The sequence below is a fragment of the Pollicipes pollicipes genome, unplaced genomic scaffold (assembly GCF_011947565.3).
Source record: "Pollicipes pollicipes isolate AB1234 unplaced genomic scaffold, Ppol_2.1 Scaffold_4219;HRSCAF=4965_pilon_pilon_pilon, whole genome shotgun sequence".
NCBI classification, from domain to species: domain Eukaryota; kingdom Metazoa; phylum Arthropoda; class Thecostraca; order Pollicipedomorpha; family Pollicipedidae; genus Pollicipes; species Pollicipes pollicipes.
The window spans coordinates 36,055,275-36,065,844 of record NW_023596448.1 but is presented as its reverse complement, the minus strand read 5'-3'; positions in this window follow the sequence as shown (position 1 = coordinate 36,065,844).

Genomic DNA, 10,570 nt, shown 5'->3' with positions numbered 1-10,570 from the left:
CAGAGCGTTCGGCTGTACTGGGGACTGTGTACCATTTGGAGCGTACCGAACTGCACACGCTGTGATGTAAATCGTCGGAGCTTCGTTCAACGGGCCATCTACTTCCCGAGAGGTAAACCCCACGTGTCACCGAGGCCACGTGACCTGTAACCTTCACGGTCGAGTGAGTTAATAATGGCACGGTACCTGGCATTGTCGCCCATCGACGACGCTTCGGTTGATACTTCCTCGCTCCACGCTGCCTGGATGCCTGCAATCCCCGGTTGTCAGCACTGTTCTCATCAGCCTCGCCAAACGTCAGCTATTCACCAGAGCTTTTCCGCGACAAGGCGCGTCGGCTCTGGCTTTGGCTCGCGCACGCTCGTTGTCCTGTCCCGGAGCCGATGTCGCGCCGCAATCGTCGCCGCCTGAGCGGAGAAGCCAGCGCTGCGACGCCGTTACAAGTAGGCGTGACGACGCGGTGCGTGGGCGCTGAGGCCGTGCAGGTATTGACCGATGCAATGCTCGAGATACAGTTCAGTTCGGCCTGTGAAGTTACGATCTGATTCGTCCGTAATTCGGCATTCCAAAAGTCCCGGGTCTAGCTTGGGTCAATGCGCTGCAGCACATATTTTTCGTATTAAGCCGCTTTAACAGGTCGCTCTAACAGAAAATGCCACAAAAAGTCATTCTACGAATGCATTGTCTCCCGTTTGAAGAACGCATTTGCGGTCAAGAGTCAGGAACAAATGCATGGCTTCAGTTACTCAAGTGAAGATTTGCATTGAAAATGAATCAGAGTTTAGGGATACATATGACCAAGATTTTTAAAAAGTCATCTTATAGATCATCTTTCAAACTAATGCTTTGCTGCCGCGATGCTAAAATATACTGTTATAATGATAGATTGATGGAATGCAAAAGGCGTAATTTGCTCTTAAATTTCTGAAGTCAAACGGTTAAAACTAAGACATTGGGCAAAAGCCAAGGCCTAAAACCATTGTTAAGCACTTATTTTGTTCCACAACTTTTGCAAATTATTGACGTTCCAGGGCGAATTATTACTTGTTGAACTAATTAAACAGTGGATTCATGAGCAGTGGCACGGCACTGTAGTTTTTTTTAGTTTTTTTAAAGAAGTTCTTTAAGTCCTTTGCAGCCGAAATATATACACAACACCGCATTCGATTTCCTGAAGAGAACTTGTACAATATCTTCGAGCATTTTCTTTCGTCTAAATCCGTGAAGCTTGGAAATCCTACAACACAGTACAGTCCTCATCCGTATTTTCAAGAGCTTTCTGATCTCATACAATCCAATGCGAAGAAATGTGTGTCAAGCCGTGACTTGAACATGATCATTGATCAGTCGGGCGGGCTGACGGTGAGAGGCGGGCTGACGGTGAGAGGCGGGCTGACGGTGAGAGATGGGCTGACGGTGAGAGGCGGGCTGACGGTGAGAGACGGGCTGATGGTGAGAGGCGAACGCAACTCCGAACCGTAACCACTTACCGTAGGCGGTGCTCGTAGAAGAAGTTCGTCAGGTTCACCGTTTGTCGGCAACCGTGTACTGACGCCAAAATAGCTGGTGTCACTGATGACGTAGGCTGTGGGTGAGCGTCAAGTGGGTGGGAGAGCAAAAGAGCAAGTGACTGAGTGAGTAAATGAGTCTGAGTAAATGAGTCAATCAAGTCAATCAAGTCAAAAACTGAGTAAATGAGTCAATGAACTAGAGAATGGGTGAGTAGGTGAATGAATGGGCGAGAAGGTAGGGAAAAGCGTGAATGGAATGAGGGCAAGTGAGTGACCTACTGAGGAACAGAAAAGGCAAGGAATTACCAATGTGTCCTGATGTTAGGTTCAAAAAGTCGTCTTCTGTAGCAAAGCGGAATACTTTCAAACGAACCAGTGCCCGGCCTTGGCTGAAAAAAATATAGACAAATTCGGTCGAAAAGTGCGTTGCACACCGCCCGCGAAAATGTGATTGTGTTTCGTTGGCGGGAAGGGTCATGAATTAGGTAAAGGGTCACGAATCAAAGTTACTCTTGGATTTGTTGACCACAAGCCCACTTCGCCTTCAGCCTCGCTCCTCACAAACTACGGCCACGTGGGGCTTGCAACCCTTCAGGTCTCAGTGGGCCCCCGATCAGACAGCTTGTGACGTCAGAAGGCAGCTGTTCCCAAGCCGTCGAAGTGATTTCTCAAAGCACTCCTGGTATGGCAGACGATCCGGCGAAAGAAGCTGCGCCGCAGGCGTCTTGGTACTTGGGCGAAGACGCCTGAGGTTTTGTTACACGCGCGGCGTATTTTTGTCTCCGGCGCTTTTCTTACAGCAGATGCGAGATGTCACGTCGTTGAAAACAGAAGCAATATGGGTTCAAAAATAGTTCCAGCTTAAGGAGGGTAAAGAAGCCCGTTCCACTGTTAGCCGTAATGATGTCTAATGAGGAATAGAAGCTATCTACATGTTCACAGAAAGACGCTATCTATACACGTCCACAAATAGAAACTATCTTTGCATGTCCACAAATAGCAGCTATCTGCAAAACTTCACAAATAAAAGCCATCTTTGCACGTGCACACATAAAAGCTATTTATATACACCTACAAATAAGAACTAGCCATGCACTCCACAAATCGACGCTATCTATACACATCCACAAATAGAAACTATCTTTGCATGTCCACAAATAGCAGCTATCTGCAAAACTTCACAAATAAAAGCCATCTTTGCACGTGCACATATAAAAGCTATTTATATACACCTACAAATAGGAACTAGCTATGCACTCCACAAATCGACGCTATCTATATACGTCCACAAATAGTCCCAGGGCAAGAAAAGCAGAGAAAAGCGTTTGATTACAGACTGTAATGAGGTCCAGGAAAGCTCTCCGTGTGCAATTGTAATAGGAAGTGTGTTCATCGATACTGGTGGGCGAGAGCGTGTTATCTAGTGCAGCCCACGCCAGACTGGTGTCTGTTCATACGAATGGCAATAGATCTTAGCTCGGAGGATATGATGGGGGATGGAGTTCCACGTTCTGTGGCCTATGTCGTTCTCCAAGTGGCACCAAGCTGTCAAATCAGGAATATTTGCTGATGAATCTTGGTGCGCTAAAGCGATGCGAACGAAAATTTATCGAAGTCTAGCAATTAGTTATTGAGACCATGCAGTTTTTAAGTGAACGCTGACTGGAAGATGTAGAGCAAACATGTCCCTTCATTGTCCATGTTCGTTTGCCTCCCTTTGATCTTATCTGCAAGGTGCGCCCCACACCGGAACATTTTTTGTGAAGTATACGAGCATGTGCAATCCTGCAACTATAGCTACGATGGTATTATTAGTCGGCGCGATCATTTGTCGGAATGAGCGCCCTGTTTTTCACTGTGGATTCTCACTTCAGCAGGCAAGCAATCGCAATTTTCTCCCCCTGTGCGGCCGATTGTTTTGCGCACACCGGCGGCCCGGCGGAACCTGTGACCTAAACCGGCGGCCCAGCGGAACCTGTGACCTTTGACGCCGACCATGGCAGCGAGCATACTCTCCGACGCAGCGAGCACACTCTGTCGGAGTTTTGGCCCAGTGGCGCGTCCCACTGTCCAGCACGCGCAGTCCGCCGGCTCTGAGCCTAGCTAACTTCAGTTTGAGTGCCCACCGGGTCTGTGACGGAGCGGGAAGTGGCGGACACGACCCGTGACCTTTCGGCGTGACCGTGGCGTGGCGGGCGTCGGCCGTCGGGTTCAGTGCCGCTCGGCGGCGACGGAGAGGGAGCGTATGGAGTCTAGCCTCCGCCCTCCACTGCCGCTGCTACTGCCGCTGCTGCTGCCGCTGCTGCTGTTGCTTCTGCTGCTGTCGGTGCTGCCGGTCCTCGCCGCCAAGGGCGAGCGGAAGGCCTGTCCAGAGCTGGTACTCCCCGGTAAGCAGGTGAGCATACTACTGCCTGTCAATCAGAGCTTGAACGTGGCCGGCAAGTGTGAGGAGTACAGATGCCAGCGGAATTTGGACACCGGCCGGCTGGAGGTAGTCAAGCTCAACTGTGAGACGTTTTTGACGAGACCGCTGCCTGAGAACTGTCGGCCGAACACAAGCCTGCGGTTTCCGGAATGCTGCCTTCGACCGAAGTGTTCTCCAGCAGCCGGGCCCGCCAAACCGCGAGTCACCCCAGCACCACCATCGACACCATCGCCGCCGACGCCGGTTGTCAAACCAGTAACCAGTAAGCCAACGCCCAAACCGACACCTACAACGAAGGGGACACCCGATGAGCCAGTGACCAAAGTGTCAAGGACAGCGAAGGGGGCACCCAGTGTGTCAGTGGGCAAACTGACACCACCGACGAATAAAACAGCCAGTGAGTCTGTGACCAAGCTGACGCCTCCAACGGAGGCAACACCCAGTGAGCCGGTGCCCAAACTAACGCGAACGGCGCAAGGAAGACCCAGTGGTTCAGCGTCTAAGGCAAAGCCGAAGCCAGTTCCATCGCCCACTCTGTTAAGTCAAGATGAGGCGGGTGGAACTGGATCAGGAATAACTACGCCGGGGCGACAGAGAAGTACTGGCAGGGCGACAAAGAAGACGGAGAACGGCAGTACCAGAAGCCTTGATGACGAACGAAATGTCTACGGTTCGCTGACTCCCTTCATTGGCCTTGCAAAGACTAGGAGACATTCGAACACCCGGAATGAAGCACGCATAAAACCAGGAGGAGCTATTCACAGCATCATCTTCAGGCTGCCCAAACACGCAGATCACCAAGCCGCCAAGATCCGCCGGTTTTCTGTGGAGGTCGGCGGCTCGCCACTGGGGCATCCAAACGCTACAGACCACCGGAGACCCAGCCGCCGCCACCTGAGGTCATTCGCAGTGCGCCTGCCGCCAGGCGTGCGCCTGCCGCCTCGGGCGTCGACCCGGCGGCCCCAGCCTCGACTCCTGACCCTCGCACGGCCGCAGCACGGCGTCAGGGCTCGCTACTCGTGGCTGGTCCACCTCCCGTAGACCCGCGGGTAGCTGGGACGGTGGGACGGTGCTGCGGCGATGGTGTTTCGTCGAGGACGGCGGTGGCAGAGATGACATGAGTCAGGAGTCGGGACTCATGTCACATCTGCATGACATGAGTCAGCGCCTGACATGAGTCCGAAGGGAGTGACTCTCGTGAGTGCGACTGTTGTCTGCTCCTTGGCATTATTGCACGGTATGATGTGGTGCGGCTAGGCTGAGCTTAACAGTTTGGTTCGGGTGTGTAGCCACGTCTGCGAGGTCGTAGCTATACGTCGCTGCGTCGCTGCTGTGGAATTTATTCGAGCCGATCTGATTATACTGGTGTCTCCTATATGTTGCTTCTAGGATGCATCTTATTTTTTCAACAAGTTAACACAGCTCGTTACGTTCAGCCAGTCGTCGTGCATCACTCGTCATCGGATGGATTTGTACGTGATTTCCAGTTTTTTGTTTACAGATGCTTGAAGACAGGCTAATGCAACCATTTGTAGCGCAAACTTTCAATCGAATCTCAAGGTACGACAGGCATCTGGTGAACAGTATATTGGAGGTCAAACTTGCCAGAAAAGTAAGCTAGCTACCTATAATGACGAGACATACTATTCCCTTTCGCCTGGCACCTTTTTTGGCCAAGAGATCGCTCTTCGTGCTGAAATAGGTCTGCAAAGTTTTGCTTTAGTGTTAGCTTTATGGGGGCATAGCAACATGTTCAAGCATCAGCAGTCTCTATATGGGTGATCTGAAATATGGCAGCAGTTGGAGTCGTGGCGTTACGGTGATATGAGCTTAATAAATCGCTGCAACACTGACAATCTTCATATTATTGTGCATCTGCCGGGCTCAGAAGAGGCTCATTGGGACCATAATTTTACCTTGTCTCAGGCAACGCATTGGAGAAACCCTTGGCGGACCCGACCCGTTGCGTAGAGGTCAGCCTGAGGCGGCCCTCTGGCTAGGAGCTCATTTGTTTGAATGATTTGGTAGCGCTTATTAAGATGCATGCTTTGACCCGAATTCTGACGTCAAATGCCTTTGTCGGTCATTCGTGTGCATGGCTCATTGGTATGGCTGGTCTTCGAGTCACAGGGCCAAAACACATTGAACTTACTTTCTGAATCGGGGTGGACTGTCATACTCCTTGTTTTTCATGTCAGGGTAACGCCATGGACATCAAGTAGCTAAATTTCAGGTGCTAACTTAGGTCATATTCCATAGATGCAGACAGTATTTTTTTCTAAACTAAAGGCTGTCTATTAATGATTGTAAGTTCGCATCGGTAATCAAGAACAAATGTAAAGTACCTGTCACTACGCGGCTGGCTGTTGCAGGCAGAATGTAAAACCAGGCATGTAGGTATACTAAATGATAAGCAGATAATAAGTTCGCAGTTCGTAAGCAGATAATAATAAGTGATTGTCAAGAAGCAAGGGTTTGACATTTCTGTTAAGTGATTTGCCCCCATCCCTGCATCGTTGGGTCACACTTTTCACTCCAAATCATTACAATAATCTCGTTCACTGAATGCATTATCTACATTTATGTCAGACACGATCCAAGTGCAAGTTTTTAAATCCCGTCTGACGCATGTTGCGGACATCTTCGCTAGGGTACTTCACAAGTATAATATCACTCGGTGGTGGCTGACAGGATTATGGTGAAAACTCACAACGCTTGTGACCGTGTCAAAGTGGTAATGAGGCGGGAATAAGATCATTCATTGCCATTGACAAAAATAGATAATTTTCGTTTCGCAGCGAAGACTGGCATTCATATAGTGCATAAAAACAAGTTAAATACGTGTTAAACAACGCAACGTACTTTATGCCCGTCAGCTGGGACTCCTTTTGGAGCGGCGTCCCATCTAGCGGCCAGTAATGAACTTATAATTCCCGACTCTCTCGGCCAGTTACGGTGTCAGTTACGGTGCCAACATTATGATCTAAATTAGAGGCGTCGTTTTCCGAAGTCTCTTTTTCAAATTCCAGTCCAAATTCAAAGGCAGAGTCCGACCAATTAGTTTTCAAAAATCAGGCTATCCCAAAAATTTCATTTTTTTCACGTCAGCTGATTGCTACCTACAACCAGGAACTCAAACCACTACTCGGGTCGCTGCACTCCCTCACTCTAATCGAACACAAATGAAGGAAATGATCATGGATAAGTGCAGTGCGTCTGCATAAGATAAGCTGACACCCACATCAATCTGCGATACGACAGAATGATATCGGATGCCCCAAAAATGCTCATGATCTTTGCCCCTGTTCGTCCACTTTCCAAATTGGACTTCGGAAATGTTTTGGACCAAGAAAAGAATCAAATTGGCACCTTTGATTATAACTTAAAATCATGCTTTTATTTTACACGCAACTCACAGGTGTGCAATTCAACAAACCTCCATCAAGTTCAACAGAGAATCGAGGCTGACTCGCTTCGGCGATCTCATCACAGCTCGCGCCATCCTCAGCGGTTTCGGTTCTGCTGCGGGTCCGCTTGGACCGGCCAGCGGGGACGCCACCTGCGCGGGGTCGCGGTGGTTGCGCCGCATGCAGCGGGTCTCGCGGAGCTGCGGGGGGCAAAGCTCATTGGCGTTCATATCGCTTTATAGGTCGCTCACGTCTCACGTGCGTCCCTCTTGAATGACCACACGTCGACACAAAGAATCGTATACCTGCTGTAGGAGAAGCATGGGTGCAGTGGTCAGCTGCATTTGGGAGCCGCTGCCTTTTTACAGTCCAGCGAACAGTTACATCCATGTGGTGTCCGAACTCATTGTGAAGTGGATCAAGGTATTCAGCTTGCGTCTTGGGCGAGCCGCAACCGTGACTGCTTGTATTGTGGAGTTGTTTGCGCGCTCTTCAGTCCCGAGGTCTGTTCTCATGGATCGGAGGTCAAACTGAGCGCGAAATGATCCGACGGCCGTGGCATAAGTTGTGGTTGACGAAACTGCGTGACGTCACGTGACAGCTGCGCTGCGTGTCAGCTGATGTGACCGTGGACGGCGAGATGGAACGCCTTAATCGTACGCTCTGTTACTCTCTGGCGCACATGACCAACAGGAACCGGCCAGGTTGGGACATGCGGTTGCCTTTGACGCTGCTTTTTCGGGTCAGGTAGCGGCATTCATAGCACGACCAGATCTACCCCGCTGGAGCTGACGTTCGGCTTCACACGACGAACATCGTTGTCTTTCGAATGGGAGGTAAATAAGGTCAGGTAAAGTGTGTGTCACACCGCTCACACTGTAATCCTTTCATCAGCGAAAACAGCATCTGGTGCAAGTGCTGCCAATGATAGCTTCGTTGTGAGATAGTTCAGAGGCGCAGAAGTTTTGTGCGTAGCTGACTTTCGACCCCGTAGACATTTATCCTTGTCGGTTTCATTTTTCGATTTATTCATCTGACCTTTGTCGTCCTTGACTCTTTGTGTTGTGACCCGTCCCAATGCAATATACAGCAAGCTTAAGCAAATATTGTGTTAATGTTAGCATGGAATAACATACATGTTACTGCATGCTGACACTGGCACAAGATTTAGCACACACTCAGGTGGGGGTTCAATTTGCCCTCTCCCCCGCGAAGTATTTTCCAAGATAGTTGCCAGCGGCTCAGCGTGGCTACGCCAAACTTTGCATAAATGTAGGAAATGAATAGCAGCTCTTCTGGTGACAGATGGACGTACTTTGTGTGGCTGCTGACCTATGGCAGGTCAAAGTCAGGCTGTGGCGCTGTCAGCAAAGGCCACTTCTAGAGAATCGCTCAATCTGATGCCACAAAGGAGTGTTCGACGAAGCCATGCATCTCTGAGATCATTTCTTTTCTTAAACGCCCTTGACCTGCGTTCAGATATGAAGGTCAAATCGAGGCCAAGTCAAACCGATTTTTATACGGAGATATTACTTTTGGGGTATTATCTGGCGCTCCTTTTGAATTTATCATAACAGGGACCGAAACAAACATGTTCGATGGACTCATGAAGGGTCAGAGTAGGTCACCGGCATAAAATTACCCAGGCTAACACTTTGTTTTTAGAAAGATACCACCGAGCGTGGTCCAAGATGGTTATTCAGATGACAAAATAGGAGCAATGCCGTAGGTTTTTGGTTACCTGGACCTCTTAAAGGTAAAAAGGTTATAATCCCTAAATGAAGACCAATAAACTTTTGCTCTAAAGAGGTCTAGGTTAACGGCGGTTGCATGAGGAGATCTGGGGTCACTCTGAACACTAATCTGAAGTTTAACCTCGCTTGATACCCTATTTGATTCCAAGATTGCGATCAAACAGATCACAAATTACGACCCAGAAACTTTACATTTCCACGCAAGTGAGTTAACAGGCCATCCCACCATGCAAATTTGGTGTCGTGGGCTGTCTTAGTTTTTGAAATAACAGTGGGTCAAATTAACCCTCACCTAAGTGAAGGACATTCAACCGGCCACCCGGGCGCGTGTTAAGACACATGGTGCCCCATACTAACGTTGATACAACATTTATGATGCATGGTGCCCCATGCCAACGTTAGCACAAAATTTGACACATGGTGCATCATCCTAACGTTGACACATGATTTACGGCACTTGGTGCCCATACTAAAGTTTGCACAACATTTAAGATGCGTGCCAACATTAACACAGGATTTAAGCAGCATGGTGTTCCGTACCAATCTTAACACAAGATTTACGGTATATGACGCCTCATAATCGCATTAACACTAAATATCCACCACTACCTGACCCCAGCACCGAACGGTCCTTCAGCGGCATAACTTCCTGGCTCATGCACCTTAACTGGGTCATAACATGATATCCCCTTGCCGCCTCTTCCGTTGCGGAGCTCTTGGCCCTGCCCCTGCTCCTGGCCAAGGGCGACGGCTGTGTGCCGCGGGAGCCGCCTGTCCGCCGGAGCCGGAGCCTCTGGCTCCGCCCCTGTGCCTGGCCAAGAGCGGCGGCTGTGTGTCGCGGGAGCCGCCTGTCCGCCGGAGCCGGAACCTCTGGCTCCGCCCCTGCACCTGGCCAAGGATGACGGGTGTAGTCCATGGGAACCGCCTTCCCGCCGGAGCCGCTGGCTCCGCCCCTGCGCTGGCCAAGGGTGACGGGTGTGTTCCGTGGGAGCCGCCTGCCCGGTGACAGACAGTCTGATCGGTATCGAAGCTGTAAAGCCTTCAGCAGACGCCGACGACTCGTCGCGCTGGATCAGATTGTAGCGACTGTCTGTGTGCCCGCTTCAGCTGCTGGGGAGAGGCTGCTCGGAGGCGAAAACCGCTGGGGAGAGCCTGTTCGGAAGCACGCGGCCAGGGCTCTGGGGAGGCCTACTTGATGTGTTCTAGCGGGACAAATAAAACAGTACTAATGGCTTTATTCCTCGTGGAATAACCGGAATAATTGGGAGATAGGTGCATTCATATTTTGGCTACGTTTTTTTACTGAAACGAATATCAGCTTTCCACCGCCGATATTCGCTTCGATAAAGATATCGATGGTCAAATAATGATATTCGTTTCGATAAAAGTATGTAGCTGAAATACCAATGTATCTGTCTGTCCATTCTCCTGTTTTGTTTTTTCTGTGAGGAATAAGGCTATTAGTACTGCCTT